A 17937-nucleotide genomic window follows, 5' to 3' on the forward strand; every position below is an offset into this window, starting at 1 on the left:
TCATATTCATTAAAGACGATAAAAGACGTAATCAATTACATTTTCATCACTGTGAGTTTCCATGTGATATCCACTTGCATGGGTTTCTTTGGAATTTAACAACGTGTGATTAGCTCTCGGTACATATAGAGCTTTGTGACTTTTAATCTTTGTTTCCTCTTGGCAACAAAGTTTGAGTAGTGCTTCGCTCAATGATTCAATCACTTTAGTCACACGATAAGGAACTAGTTCAACAACTAAACTGGTGTATATTCCTTAAGCTAGTGGGAGGGAAACCACTATCTGTTAGACATCGAGTCTTGAGAGACTTAATAAGTGGTGTAGCCTTATTACGTAATAAAAGTGAGGTTTAACTCAAGTACTTTAGAGTGTTACGATTCATGTGGATGAAATGCACATGATGATCGTTATACTTCAAGTGCTTTAGAGTATTTATGTCTCGTGGAAATGATATACTTTCCATTCCATAAGTAAAGACATTTTTGAATGAGATAATCAAATTCGAGTAAGTCTATTGGTAAGGCAAAGTTCTTTTTTCTATTAAAGTTGATGTCTATAATATGACCTTCCTCTAATATACAATGAGTTTTGAAAAAGCGGGGGTGATGTGATTTGTAGATAGTGGTAAAAGTGGTTTGATTCTCAGACTTGCGAAGGATAAAATATAGACTTAAATTCTAAAACTAAAATAGAAAACAAACTAAAAATTGTCACAAACTTAATCAAAGATGATATCAATATTAAAAGAACACTGAGGCTAGGATTCCACTATTTTCCAAGTTCAAAGTGATTTAATCCCAATATTTATATTTATGCAATTTTCTCGTTCAAGTTGATTCTAACTTATTGCAACTAGTAGATTCTCAAAATAACAAGTGTAAATCCAAAGCATAGAACATCAAAAACCTAGGTCCAAGTATGTTCTATCAAAAGAAATCACAATTGCTTAACAAAGATCATTCAAACAATTTTCAACCAAGGCAAATAATCATAAAATAATTGCAAATAAATAAATAAAATAGAATATACCACTTCTTGTTGGAAAAATAGCTTCCTCTATCACCTCAGTAATGGGGTTTAGCTCCTCATATTAATCACTTGCTCAAAATACATGTTTGTTGCTCAAAAATTGATTAAAGATGAAAAACTATAACACTGGATGTTTGCAACGATGTATTGGAGTTGCAAGACAAAGGACTGACTGTTACAAAGAAGTCACTGTAGCAGCGTTACAAATTTGAGACGCTGTTCTTATTTGCAGCGGATGTTCTTCTTCAGCAGCAGCAGAATACGGTTTCCTGCAACTTGATCAATATGGCTCTGTAGGGTTTCTAACTCCTCTGCGACTGCTCCAATAACTTCGTTTTCTTTCCTGGGACTTAAACACACCTTTTATACTACTCAGAAACCTAAAAATAGCGATTAATTCTCGCTTTTTCTTTACGTGCAAGTCACGGCAATAATCTCTTCTGCCGACTTCCCTAGCCAATTCTGAGCTTTCCCGATTGTCTTAAACTCTTCCTTAGATAGAATACTACCTTAGGAAACAATTTCACGCGTTTAGTCTCCCTGAATTACCAAAAATCAACCCAAACAGAGACCCGTACAAAACTCAAACTCTGTTTCCTTATTTTGGATTATCCAGCCCAATTCGATTGATTCCAGCGCACATACCAGGCTTGTTTAGTTGAATCACGTCTAGCCCAGCAAATTTCAGCGATTGAATCTCACTCAAACATCTTCGAAATCCAAACGAAAATTTGGTTGATCACTGGTTATTTTTCCCGCCAAAAAAAATATTCGAATTTTGAGAAGAAAGTGACCTCCCCCTATCCTGTGCTGGTCTCCCTTTAGCAACTGCCCTGAAATGGATGTCCCTTAGTAATTGGTCGCCCCTTATCCGTTTGAGGGGTCCGAATAGCAAGTGTCCTCCGGGGGTGCCCCGCGCAACTTTTCGAGCTGATGTTTCCAAAAATGTTTATTGGCCAAAAATACTTACACACACATAAAACACCATAATAAGTACAAAAATGAGCACTATCAATATATAGAATCGAGATAATTTAGACACAAAAATGTGTCTATCAAATACCCCCAAACCTATTATTTGCTAGTCCTCGAGCAAAATAAAATAAAATCCTAACTCACTGACGCAGGCATCGTCGATTGCATTTAGCGTATGCAAAAAGCCTTTAAACCCCTAGGTGGCCCTAGTGGCCGAGTTATAGTCTCGCGAGGGCTTACAAGAGATATACCCACAAAACCTTTACTCCAGACCTTAGCTATCTACGCAGAACCTTGGAAGGCACTAAAGAATCTCCTTGGTTGGCATACTTATTGACTACAGGAGGAAGTACCCTGATGCGAAATTCCAATTGCTGTACACGAGTTTGCACTCAAGCATACTAAAATACATATATAGTGACAGAGCTCTACTCAAATAGTTGCACTATGGACATCAATATCCGGAGTCAATACTAATCACATGGATAGATCAAGAAGATGGATATAGAAAAACATAGATGGTTTTGATGTTTACTAAGTGAACGGCGTTTCCCATATCTGTCTGAAGGCCTCCGCCAAAATGAACCTATCCAAATGGATTGAGATATTAGTCTGACTAATATCAACACACTGGCATATACAAGGGAACCAGTGGTCGATAACCTAACTCTAGGTCAACACAACTGGCATATACAAGGGTACCAGTGGTCGACTTTATTGAATTTGTTCCTTTTGGTCAAATGGTCTGGTCTCAAATTTTTTTTTCATCTCTTTTTCAACTTTTTTTTTATAAAGAAAAATAAACAAACCCTAAAAAAATAAAAAAAATATCTAAAAAGAAATTTTCTTCTTCTTCGTTCTTTTCGCTTTAGTCTTTCGCCTAAGTATTTATGCTTTAAGTTCCAGTCTTTACGAAATCACCAAACTCCTTGGCTCAATTCGCTTTATGATCCAAAAACTGTAGACAAAAGATAAATACCCAAAAACGTAAAAAAGAACAAAAATAATAAAAACCTAAAAAATAAAATAAAAGAAAAGAAAACTAAGTCTAAAAATCCTAAAAACAAATCCGCGTCGGCGGCGCCAAAAATTGATGTGATTTGTAGATAGTGGTAAAAGTGGTTCGATTCTCAGACTTGCGAAGGATAAAATATAGACTTAAATTCTAAAACTAAAATAGAAAACAAACTAAAAATTGTCACAAACTCAATCAAAGATGATATCAATATTAAAAGAACATTGAGGCTAAGATTCCACTATTTTCCAAGTTCAAAGTGATTTAATCCCAATATTTATATTTATGCAATTTTCTCGTTCAAGTTGATTCTAACTTATTGCAACTAGTAGATTCTCAAAATAACAAGTGTAAATCCAAAGCATAGAACATCAAAAGCCTAGGTCCAAGTATGTTCTATCAAAAGAAATCACAATTGCTTAACAAAGATCATTCAAACAATTTTCAACCAAGGCAAATAATCATAAAATAATTGCCAATAAATAAATAAAATAGAATATACCACTTCTTGTTGGAAAAATAACTTCCTCTATCGCCTCAGCAATGCGGTTTAGCTCCTCATATTAATCACTTTCTCAAAATACATGTTTGTTGCTCAAAAGTTGATTAAAGATGAAAAACTATAACACTGGATGTTTGCAACGATGTATTGGAGTTGCAAGACAAAGGACTGACTGTTACAAAGAAGCCACTGTAGCAGCGTTACAAATTTGAGACGCTGTTCTTATTTGCAGCGGTTGTTCTTCAGCAGCAGCAGCAGAATACGGTTTCCTGCAACTTGATCAATATGGCTCTGTAGGGTTTCTAACTCCTCTGCGACTGCTCCAATAATTCGTTTTCTTTCCTGGGACTTAAACACACCTTTTATACTACTCAGAAACCTAAAAATAGCGATTAATTCTCGCTTTTTCTTTACGTGCAAGTCACGGAAATAATCTCTTCTGGCGACTTCCCTAGCCAATTCTGAGCTTTTCCGATTGTCTTAAACTCTTCCTTAGATAGAATACTACCTTAGGAAACAATTTCACGCGTTTAGTCTCCCTGAATTACCAAAAATCAACCCAAACAGAGACCCGTACAAAACTCAAACTCTGTTTCCTTATTTTGGATTATCCAGCCCAATTCGATTGATTCCAGCGCACATACCAGGCTTGTTTAGTTGAATCACGTCTAGCCCAGCAAATTTCAGCGATTGAATCTCACTCAAACATCTTCGAAATCCAAACGAAAATTTGGTTGCTCACTGGTTATTTTTCCCGCCAAAAAAAATATTCGAATTTTGAGAAGAAAGTGACCTCCTCCTATCCTGTGCTGGTCTCCCTTTAGAAACTGCCCTGAAATGGATGCCCCTTAGTAATTGGTCTCCCCTTATCCGTTTGAGGGGTCCGAATAGCAAGTGTCCTCCGGGGGTGCCCCGCGCAACTTTTCGAGCTGATTTTTCTAAAAATGTTTATTGGCCAAAAATACCTACACACACATAAAACACCATAATAAGTACAAAAATGAGCACTATCAATATATAGAATCGAGATAATTTAGACACAAAAATGTGTCTATCAGGGGGTCTAACAACCACACCCAATATTTCGCTTAGCAATATCTGTGGACTAACTCCAATATACTTCCAAGAGAATCAACTAGACAGTCAAACTCAATCTTAAGAAAAGTATATCAAAGAGTTATATCTCAATTTCTCAATTCAATACTCAATTAAACAAATAGGGATTTGTGAGCCCGATTGAATATAAAAAATAACTTGGACGGTATCAAAAACCAATATCCAAGTGTCAATCAACTTAATCAACAACCAAAGGTTGGATTCACAATTGATTGAACTTACGCACAACCTGTGATATTTCAATTATATAAACAAATATAATACGAAAAACAAATAACACAGACACCAGAAGTTTTGTTAACGAGGAAACCACAAATGCAGAAAAACCCAGGTACGTATTCCAGATTTGAACACCACACTGTATTAAGCCGCTACAGACACTAGCCTACTCCAAGTTAACTTCAGACTGGAATTTAGTTGAGCCCTGACCAATCTCACACTCATCAAGGTACAGTCGCGTCCCTTACGCCTCTAGAAACACGCAGGATTCTGCGCACTTGATTCCCTTAGCTGATCTCACCCGCAACTAAAAGTTGCTACGACCCAAAGTCGAAGACTTGATAAACCAATCTTTCTTACACAGAAAAGTCTATTGAATAGATAAATCTGTCTCCCACAGATTCTATGAGTTTTGTTCCGTCTTTTGGTAAATCAAGGTGAACATGAACCAATTGATACACCAGACTTATATTCCCAAAGAACATCCTAGTAATATTAATTACCTCACAATAACCTTAATCGTAAGGTAGCGAAATAAGATATTGTGGAATCACAAACGATGAGATGAAGATGTTTGTGACTACTTTTTATCTTGCCTATCGGTGATTAAATCTCGAGCAAATCTTAGAGAAGATAGTACTCAATCACGATAGAAAACATCAAGATTAGAACATGCAACTACAGAGAAAAGAGTTGGTCTGGCTTCACAGTCCCAATGAAGTCTTTAAGTCGTTAACCTATAGGGTTTCGTGAAAAACCTAAGGTTAAAGGAGAATCGACTCTAGGGTTTCGTTAACCTATAGTCGCAACTAGTATCACACATGAGGTGTGAGGATTAGGTTTCCCAGTTGCTAGAGTTCTCCTTTATATATTCTTTAAATCAGGGTTTGCAATTAATATTACCTTCGTAACAAAGCATTCAATATTCACCGTTAGATGAAAACCTGATTAGACTCAAGCTAATATCTTTCAATTGTTAGATCAAACTTAGCTTGTTACACAGAAATGAAAATTGACTTCATTTAGATATGAGTAACCGTACCTAAACGTGAGCACATTTGTTGGCTCAACAATAGTTAGCCGAAGTTATCCATATGAACACTTTCATATCAACCATATTCATCTTAACCATAACTAGTTCAAATGACTCAAATGAAACTAGTTCTAGAGTTGTTCAATTGTTTATATTATCATAGAATTATACAAGACACAATTGAAGCAAAATCGATTTTGATTCACTCGAATCAAGTCATGAACATTATATCCACGGTTTGCAAAAGATTGCATTCCTTATTATATAAATGTATTAGTTCATGAACAAATCGATTTTAGAACATAACCCACTCAAGTATGCCAACGGATACGCATACATAAATGGCCGAACTAAGTTTGGTTCGTCAGTATGCGAACAGGTACGCATACCTTCAAAACTCAGCAGAAATTCCCGGAACTGAACCTCACGCCAGTATGCATACCGGTTTACCAGACCTTGACAAACCAAACGGTACGCATACGGTTATGCATACCATGGTTCCCGGACTTGGATTACACATATACAAGTACGCATACTGTGCTTATATCTAATTGTTCTAAACTCTTATTTCAACCATTGAAACATTCTCGGAAGACGGCAATAGCTGTCTCACACAAACTATTAGCTTCAAAGCAATTTTCAAGTGATTGAATGATCAATACGAAATATTCTGAGTCTACATCAAATGACTGTCTCACACAAATCATGTAAGATGTTACAAGGTCATTTTCACATGATCATCTTTTGACTTTCGTCAAAAATATAAGATGAACTTGGTTAAAGCGAAAGCTTACCAACACATATTTCGAGAAATATGTAAGCGAGTTAAACTCAGATCGAAATATCAAATGTGTATAATTGAAGTCTATATAGCTATACGACTTTTGTCTCAAATAGGAGATAGAGTAATAGACTTTTGAGTGATAGATAAGTTCAAGTCTCCACATACCTTTTGTTGATGAAGTTCCACAGTTCCCCTTAGTAGTTCTTCATCTTCAATCGATGAACGCCGTGAAGTCTAATGCTCAACTACACTTTATATCCTAATCGGAGACTTGCTATAAGTAGACTAGAAATCAAGACTCATAGTTTTGGAAACTAAACTTGAGAACAAGCTTGAGATAGCAACGCTTGCGAGTTCGACCGAGCAGTACTCTAACAGTCTCCCCCTTTGTCAATTTTAGTGATAAAACTATCAATACATATGGAATACAAAATAAATAAACTTTGTAGCTCTCAAACCAAATGCTTGATTTCCTTGGTTCTTCAACATTACTCTAAATCTTCGTCACTTCCAAGTACTCCAGTGATTCTGAATGTGTTCAACTCAGCATCATAATTGTTGAAGATCTGTAGCTATAACAATGAGAAAACAATAGCTCTCAATCATTGTTATACAATGTCATAGTATTATTACACAACATCAAAGTCCAATTGTATCACAACTTTGAAAACAATACTATGGTGATATATATCACTCCCCCTTAGTCAATACTTCATCTCACATGAAAACCACTCCCCCTTACATAATGATCTGTAAACCATATGTATCTGTAGTGTGAACTACACATTAATTCTCCCCCTTTTTGGCAATATAAATTGGCAAAGGTACGAAAACTAGTGGGATCCTAATGAAATTTCCATAGAGATACTTCATGACCAAAAGAGAACTTATCAACTTTGTTTCGATGATTTCACATAGCCGAAACTTAGTGTATTCATCAACGAGTTTATAAAGATACAAGAAAACTCCTACAATATTCCATAGCCGCACTCCCCACAAAGATTTGGCAGTGAAGCACAAGTTCAATTAAGAACTCTCCCCCATAAAATGTCATTCCCGAAAGAACAACAAGAGAAAACTTACTTTCACAAGAAAAGAAAGATTTCTTTGGAAATTAACAAATCACATGAAACATGAATTTGTATCCAAAATATTCAATTAAATTAATCTCAAGAGAACCCATGATTAATTTAATCAGAAATGCTCACAAAAGAGAACTTGCGGAGCCACACAGTTGTTAGATCATAGCTCGGTTGAACCCAAGCGTTGGTATGTCAAGTTTGATTGTCATATTTTAGTGAATCAAAACTCAATTAAAGAGTCGCTTGATTATATACTAGGTACAACTTCGTATAGGTTAGGCTAGAAAGATTAGGATTATGAGACATACAAGTATTACTCAAAGACTTGAAGAATGTGAAGAAGCAACAAGCTACATCGACGACATCATCCTTCCTCTTGAGGTTAGTAATATTGACTTGAACTGTTTCATTCCCAAGGTATCTTTCAATTCGTGCTATATTGAAAACATAACTACGAAGCTGTGAATGATTATACTCTAGTAGTAAGACATAGTGTTAAGAAATTAATATACGAAGTATAACACTTATCTATTGTGATTATGTGTATGGGTAAAGGTGAAGATTTCATCCTAGGAAACAATGTTTACATTTGTTTAAAGGAAGTACATTCATGAACTTGTTTTATGAATCGAAAGGGAAATCGCTAGGATTATTGGTATTGTTATTCATTCCATATCTTTGGATTACCAATATGTGTGAGTTAGTAGAACCGATCATAACTTGTTATGTATCTTGGTAAAACTAATCACAGTGCCTGACTTATGTATTGGTATGACTTTTATTAGTGTAACCGATTCTAAGTAATCACCCTAGATGGTATGATCAATATTTGTAATTGGTGTAACCGATCATAGTAATTGGTGACCAATCACAAAAGAGTTGTGTAATCGATCCTTGTAATTGGCGTAACCGGTCCTGATAATTGGTGTAACCGATCCTAGTGACTAGTGTAACCGATCACAAGTAATACCATGAGAATATGGTAACCGGTCCTGGTAATTGACGTGACCGATCCTGGTAACTAATGTAACCGGTCCCAGTAACCATATTAAGGTAAAACCGATCCTTGTATTTGATAGAACCGTAAACCCATGATTAGTGTATTGATATTTGATCAATCACATAGTTCTTGGAATTCAGATGAACCAATTCTAAACTTGTTTGGAAGTGTGGTATAATCGGTTCCACGATTTTAAATATGAAAAAGGATTCACAAAGAAAAAGATGTCGACATACTTTGAACATGTTTAATAACTCTTATCTTTTATTGTTCAAAGATATTCCTTAATAACTCAAGGAGATCCCGGACCGAAATAAATTGAGAATCTTTTAATTAAGGTTGTTAATTTTATATGCTTTTAATTACCAGCAATTAAATACATATCTCTGGAAAATAAAAATTGGTAATGTGCATTTACTAATTGGAGATTTTCTAGTGAGATTTTGGTAATATTAGACAAAGCATTTCCAGGAATTATGAAAACTGATTTGGGCATTTATTGTATATCTTAAGAATAATTCGGTTTTGGAAATTCCTTGGTGTCCAAACATCCTTGGTCTATGAATACCCAAGTTTGCATTTCGAGGAAACTATCCTAAGAGCCAACAAAACTACCTTGTTGTGTTGTTACTGGTGGAGCCGTCTATTCGGAGAGGAAAGTACCCTAATTAGGCGATATCTCTTACGATCGCTCGTTTAAAGACTTCTGTGGGATCAAGAAGCTCTACGAGTACCGTTGGGGGAAACATTATTATTAGTTTTCGATTTGATTTGATTGACTAACGGTTGTTGAACTTTGGTTGCACCTAGTTTGTTTATTCTTGAGAATCTTCTCTTCTGATATAAGATTCACTCAAACTAGATCGAAGTGTCGACGGGATCTTTAGAACTGTTTGTAGATCTAAAGACGTCTTGTGATAATCCATTGTTAACAGACTCCTTTCTGTGTGTGATTGATCACAAGAGATTCAAGTTGTGGTGTGCAGGTGTTTATTAAAGATTAAAGAAGATTTGAAGACAAATAAGATTTCTTATTGGTTTCATATCATTGGTGTGCACAAAATTTGATCGGCTGGGATACAACTATAATCGGTTTATCTTTGATAGATTTGATTGATTAGTTGCGTAGATCGGCATCACTATATAGTATCTTGGTAGATTCTATATTTGATTGCAAAGTCTAAACTCTGCTAATTTGGTAGTTGTTGGATAGATAGATCTAAACCCGACAAAGGAATTTATTGGATTAAACAGAAGATCCTTTGTCTAACTCATATCACTGAGATTGAATAGAGTTTTTACCGAACAGATTTGTTGTTCCTTTACTGTTTGGAATACGAACCAAAGGAATTGTTCCAGTGCGCACACTTATCAAATGTCGGAAGCGCAGGGATACTGAAGAAACTAGGTGAACTATAGGTTTAATTGCTTGGTCTCAACTATACGAAGTTTGTTTGATTTTGTATAGCGACTTAATTCTAAGAGTATTAAATTATGGACTAGGTCCCGCGGTTTTTCTGCATTTGCAATTTCCTCGTTAACAAAATCTTGTTGTGTCATTTACTTTTGTTTTCCGCAATGATAATTTAAAGTAAATTACACAAACGTTAACTCCGTATTACTTGATAGTGATCCTATAGAGTTTGGCTAAGTCTGAACCTATTATTAAGTAATCACACTTTGATTGTTGTATTGTCTCGATCTCGTATCCATAGACGATCACATAAAGTGTGAATACCGATTCGTTGTATTGTCTCGACACAGTCTATATACAATCACTTTCGGTAAGAGGACTTATAGGTGGAAAAGTTTAAGATCGTGGTATATTTGGGTACCCTCGTCTTTTCAACGGTACTTTCACAAAGAAGTGGATCAGGGAAAGACTAATACTGCGGAATATTCAAAGATTCATTCTATTTTTCATCAATATTTGCATAGAGACATGTAATAGACTTAATCTTTGTAAAAAAAAAGTTCATCTTATCTTCCATCAATATTTGCAAAATGACATAATAGGCTTAGCTTTTGTTGTCAAAAGTTCATTCTATCTTTTATCAATATTTTCATAAAGATATATGATAGACTTTAACTTTTGAGCATATATGGGACAATCATAGTTCACGGACGCAAACACACATATCCCATAACAAATTGAAATATATAAAACCATAAATATTCATACTGTAAAATCATCTTCCAAATAAACTTTAGAATTTAAATAAATAAATCTAAAAACATTGCAAGATGAAAATCGTTGGAAATAGCTATGTAGACTCACAATAATGGCTATTCCAAACCCTGGTTATCCTTCTTAAAACACAAGAATAAATTCTCACAAGAATTTTCCTAGACATTAAGGCCTCTAAATAGTTCTTTATCGTCCCCGAACTCCTTGTCGTCAACATCCATGAGAACATAAGGTTCATGAAGAAAGGAGTAAATTCCAACAAACCTTCTAGACAGATGCCAAACCAGGGCCTTCTGAATTTCGAGAGTCTTAAAAACAATAGCCCGTATCCTTTCTTGTTTCCTTCAACTCTTCAAGAACCCCAGAAAACTTCCGTAGATTATAAGGATCAACTTTTGGTTTTCTCACATTCCTCCTTTTTCTTTTCAAAGTTGAAGGTACAGGAGATTTATCTTTTTCCTTCATGATTGATGGCTTAACAATCATATTAACAACTTTTCCATCAAAAGACATAATGCTTTGATTCTCCATACCAGTATGAGATTGTGAGAGGAATTCACAAATCAGACTCAACAAGCAATCTTGTGATAAAAAGAGTTTGCAGAGAAGGAAAAAGGAATGTAGGGTTACAGAACCTTTATACACAAAATGGATTCACGTACACACAACTCTCATCCCTGAAGAAGGCAGAATTGTTGATTTTAACCCTCTTTTATTGATCAAACAGGGATAGTCCTTTCAATATCAATTAGATATGAAAAGATGGAAGAATTCCAAAAACAGTGAAACAAGACCAAAAAGAAAAAACAAAGCAAACTATTTTCTTTTCCTAAAGCTTGAAGTCTGCAAACCCTTGTCTTTTTTGAACTAGGCACATGAGACAAGATACACAACCAACACAATTAAGTTGTGCTGGGGTGAACAATAATCTGTCCACCATAACCTTCTTGAATGGAATTCTTAGGACCCTGTTTCACAGACAGTTTAGACCATATTATTTTCTCTAGTGGTCTAAAATTCTCTTTGGAAATTAACTTCTTCGGAGAAGAGATGAGATCACATACCGCAGACGATTGTGAACAAGTTTGAGCTTGTTTGCTAATCAATTCGCCCTTCATTGAAGTTTGTTGACATATCTTATCTTATGTTTCTACTTGAAACATCTGGAAAGTTCATGACCATTGAGAGTACAATAAGAACATGTCAATACGGAGGAAGGTTCAGACGTCATGGCTGTGCAGGCTGCTAGACAAATGGTGGAACCTGAAAAAATAGAAACCGAATTTCCAATAGACAAAGAGAACTCCATTTTATCCTCCATAGTGGTTGAAGTTTCTCCTGGAAGAATGTCGAGATTGATGTATGCATTGCTATATTATCGAAATCATTATTTTCACAGAGGAGTACAACACTTGATTTTTCGGCTTCATTAGAATCGAAGTGATCAGAAATTTCATCAAGAGTTGCAGCAAGACCTTTGTTTCCAGTGTATTTTCTACGATTTGGACACTCATTTGAAAAATGACCAAAACCTTTACACTTGAAGCACTGTGGCATATCCTCATCATCAGTATCGTCAGCATCCCTGTTTTTAGGAGGAATACGATTATGTGGTTTAACTGATGACTTAGGTTTTTCTCTAGTGAACCATTTACTTCTCTTCAAAAGAAGATCTCTAAACTGTCTTGTGATAAAAGATACTGACTTGTAAAGATCTTCATCTGATGAATCAGTCTCAAAAGGATCATCTTCAGAGATGCCAACACTTTTACTTTTATTAAGTAATTTAGTGTTCTTCTGTGTTCTGAAAGCAATATCCTTTCCAGATTTGGATACATGCTCATGATCAAAGATCTGTAACTTCCCGACGAGAGTATTTCTGGAAAATGCATCAAGGTTATTTCCTTCAACGATGACATGTTTCTTAGAATCGTCATCTTCCATACGAAGGTTTTCCCAATCAGAATTTATGTTTTGAAGTCTAGCTTCTTTTTCACAGTTATTCCCTTCAAATACGGTTTCTAAGATATCCCAAGCATTTTTAGACCGAGTTCACGTAGTCACATGGTGCTGAAGATCCTGGGTAATGGCATGGATGATTGCATTCAATCCGTTAGAATTTTTCTTTGCAACAAGAATCTCGACATCATCATAATCACCAATATCCTTTGGAACAGTTACATCGCTTACTGTAACAACCGGAGGAAAATAGCCATTAACAACATAAACCCATGATTAAAAATATCGTGCTTGAAGAAAGACACGCTTAACAGTTTTCCACCATCGGTAATTCGGGCCATCGAAGACTGGTGGTACGTTTATAGAGATAACACTTCTGTCCATAGAGTCAGATCACTACAAACACAAACTTATAAGGTCTTAAATGTGTTTGCCTGCTCTGATACCAATTGAAAAAGCGGGGGTCTAACAACCACACCCAATATTTCGCTTAGCAATATGTATAGACTAACTCCAATATACTTCCAAGAGAATCAACTAGATAGTCAGACTCAATCTTAAGAAAAGTATATCAAAGAGTTATATCTCAATTTCTCAATTCAATCCGCAATCAAACGAATAGGAATTTGCGAGCCCGATTGAATATAAGAAATAACTTGGACGGTATCAAAAACCAATATCCAAGTGTCAATCAATTTAATCAATAACCAAAGGTTGGATTCACAATTGATTGAACTTACGCACAACCTGTGATATTTCAATTATATAAACAAATATAATGCGGAAAAGAAATAACACAGACACCAGAAGTTTTGGTTACAAGGAAACCGCAAATGCAGAAAAACCACGGGACCTAGTCCAGATTTGAACACCACATTGTATTAAGCCGCTACAGACACTAGCCTACTCCAAGTTAACTTCGGACTGGAATGTAGTTGAAACCTAACCAATCTCACACTGATCAAGGCACACTGATTATGCGCACTTGATTCCCTTAGCTGATGTCACCCACAACTAAGAGTTGCTACGACCCAAAGTCGAAGACTTGATAAATTAATCTGTCTCACACAGAAAAGTCTATTGAATAGATAAATCTGTCTCCCACAGATAAACCTATGATTTTTGTTCCGTCTTTTGATAAATCAAGGTGAACATGAACCAATTGATACACCAGACTTATATTCCCAAAGAACAACCTAGCTAGTAATATCAATCACCTCACAATAATCTTAACCGTAAGGTAGCGAAATAAGATATTTTGGAATCACAAACGATGAGACGAAGATGTTTGTGACTACTTTTTATCTTGCTTATTGGTGATTAAATCTCGATTAAATCTTAGAGAAGATAGTACTCAATCACGATAGAAAACAACAAAATTAGAACACGCAACTACAGAGAAAATAGTTGGCCTGGCTTCACAATCCCAATGAAGTATTTAAGTCGTTAACCTATAGGGTTTCGTGAAAAACCTAAGGTTAAAGGAGAATCGACTCTAGTCGCAACTAGTATCACACATGAGGTGTGGGGATTAGGTTTCCCAGTCGCTAGAGTTCTCCTTTTGTTGATGGTGGATTTTAGTTCAGGGCTAAAATTGTAAAACCAAATTTAATGCGCTGACATCCTGCAAAGGGTAAAGCCGTTTGATAATGCGCTGACATCCTGCAAAGGGTAAAGCCGTTTGATAAGTGATGAGTACCTCTTCACTTTATTTATTCGAAGCAATTCAATAAATACACAAAATTCACCCAGAATGGTGCGTGTAACAACAATCCCAAATATTCTGTGTATTTTTTAGCATTATTAATTAATGCATGATTTTTCTAGTATTTCCTCTGTTGTTCTCAGCCGAACTCTCATTATTAGCATGACATGATGACCGAGTGTTCACTCTCAGCAGAGTAACATGAATCTCCAAGTGCCAATTTTGAGATGTGCACGAAATACCCGTCCATGCTACATCACTCTTTAAAGAAGAGTCTCGTATCGACGCGCTTTGGTTAGCCGATGGAGCATGCTTAATTTCCTTAAGGGAAATCTGGACTGTCCATATCAGTATGAGAAACGATCACGGCCACGCAAGATGGCCGCGCAATTTAACAATCCTAGCCAAACCCTGGCAAAAATATGCAATTGTTGTGATGACCACCGGCGGGCCCACTTATGCCCTAGTCGGCCGAACAATCACCATACTCCCCCAGCGCCACCAAACGCCAACCCAAAGTTGAGTGGCCGCGCTGTTTTGGGAGAAGCTCGACGAGCATAGACTGTTCAGGGCAGTCTTAAAACCATCACGACCGTCTAACTTCGCCGGCCTGGTTGGACGGATCAAATCATCCCGTGAGTGATCACGGAAGTGATAATGCACACATTGGCGGGCCCACTTCTCCCTCCCCCGATCGGATTTCTCACGACAAAGTCATGGAGAAATGAAACGTTTGCTCAAAACATGGCTGGCGTGATGCTTTAAAGGATCGTGGAAATCCCACTAGTGTCTTAAATCGATCACAACCATCCAACTTAGCCAGCCTATTTGGATGGCTTAGATCGCATTTAGGACCATCAGGAAGGTGCACATACGTTCACCGTCAGCCCAACATGGGCCCCACGTGATCGGTCTCTCCAAAGGAGGATCACGGCATGCCAAACCATTTGGCCAAAGTCACGCGTGCATGACTGATTCAAAACCCTAATTAGGGTTTGCGACAATGCACATCTGTCGTAGTTCACTCGTGACCATCCATCTTCGCCAGCCTAAACGGAGGGTGTAGATATAAAATCAAGAGGTCCCAAGGATGTCAACGTGATGACCGTGGGCCCACCTTTGCGTGTGACTGGCCGACCTATGTAGACTAGGGCCCGGCGCCTCAAAACGCACGCCCAAAGGTGGCATGCCACACGACTTTTAAACCTTTGCGGCAATGTATTTCTGTCGCAAATCGATCATGACCACTCATCTTTGACGGTCAAATTGAGTGGCCTAGATCGAATCTTTATGCGACCGAGAGGTGTAGGCATGCACGCTGGCAGGCCGTTTCCACGCATGCCTGGTCGATCCCACCAAAATTAGCGCCCATGCTTGGATTCGATAAAGCCAAAGAGGAGATGTTGCGCACCTCTAAAAACCCCTAAAATCCATCAACGACAACAAATATGTGTCGTAAATCATCTCGTCTGTCCAACTTTTCCAGCTTGGTCGGACGGCTTGGATTAAAAGTTAGGCGATCAATGAAGAGCCTCAATGATCACCATCCACCACTCTGTCACATGGAGTGATCGACCAGATGGTGGCCCGCCCATGCGGCTTCCATATGATCGCTCGAAGATGGTTGGATGTGTTGCCATTTTAAGACGCTTAATCCGCCACTTATTCAATCAAGCTTTAAAACAGCGATGCTTTATGCATATCGATTGTTTTGAGCTGCTTGCTTTAAAACGATGCATTACATGCATCGAACATACACGATATTTCATGAATATCAATTCCATAAATAACTCAGTTATTTAACCTAATAGCACCGTATACTATTTCCTGCGGCGGGTCCCACGACCTGACCCACTCATTCGAGACATCAAACATGTCACAAACTGGGAGATACTTACTGGGGAATTGGTATGGCGGTTTACAACGTGTGGCGTGAAACGCGCCCATTACGAGAACGTGTCAGGAGGCACGTACGGTTAACGATGATGAGGGAAGTGGGCAAAGGCGTGATCGTGTGACAATCACCTACACGACCCCACTACTCCATCACTCAACTTCCTCTACTTCCTACGAGATGAGGATTGCGCTCAAATGACTTGTATAAATAGGTTCTTCAACCTATTTTCAAACAACACAAAAAAAACCAAGTGTTGTCACAGTATCCAGAAAACACACAGAACTGATAGCTTACACTGTGCAAGCCAGTTCAACATTCTGATACAAGTCATAAACAACCAACACCTTCACAATATCAACACCTTCTTCGCTTCCCTCCCTAAGATCAACCCCATCTCCTATCACTTTGTGACCGAAGCAAGTCTGGAACGGCCATTTCTTGGTTTATGCCAGAATTGTATAGATTGATCTCTCGAATCAAAAGCACTCTCGTGCTGTACATTTGTTTAGGGTTTAGATTCGTTTCTCATCCACACACATCCAAATTTACCAAAACCAGTAGAAACAGTTTTCACCCATAAACACCTTTATATAGTCTTCAAATCAGGTTTTGCAATCAATGTTATCTTGGTAACAAAACATTCAATATTCACCGTTAGATGAAAACTTTATTAGACTCAAGCCAATATATTTCAACTGTTAGATCAAACTTAGCTTGTTACACACAAATGAAAAGTGACTTCATTTAGATATGAGTAACCGTACCTAAAAGTGAGCACCTTTGTTGGCTCAACAATAGTTAACCGAAGTTAGCCATATTGACACTTTCATATCAACCATATTCATCTTAACCATAACTAGTTCAAATGACTCAAATGAAACTAGTTCTAGAGTTGTTGAATTGTTTATTTTCTCATAGAAGTATACAAGACACAATTGAAGCAACATCGATTTTGATTTACTCGAATCAAGTCATGAACATTATAGCCACGGTTTGCAAAAGATTGCATTCTTTATTATATAAATGTATTAGTTCATGAACAAACTGATTTTTGAACATAAACCACTCAAGTATGCAAACGGGTACGCATACGTAAATGGCCTGACTAAGTTTGGGTTTGCCAGTATGCGAACGGGTATGCATACTTTCCAAACTCAGCAGAAATTCCCGGAACTGAACCTCACGCCAGTACGCGTACCGGTATGCGTACTTAATTCCCGGACCTTGACAAACCAAACAGCACGCATACGGGTATGCATACCATGGTTCCCGGACTTGGATTACACATATGCAAGTACGCAGACTGTGCTTGTATCCAATTGTTTTAAACTCTTATTTCAACCATTGAAACATTTCTTGGAAGACGACAATATCTATCTCACACAAACTATTAGCTTCAAATAATTTTTTAAGTGAACGAATGATCAATACGA

Source organism: Papaver somniferum, chromosome 3 (assembly GCF_003573695.1).
Source record: "Papaver somniferum cultivar HN1 chromosome 3, ASM357369v1, whole genome shotgun sequence".
Taxonomy (NCBI): Eukaryota; Viridiplantae; Streptophyta; class Magnoliopsida; order Ranunculales; family Papaveraceae; genus Papaver; species Papaver somniferum.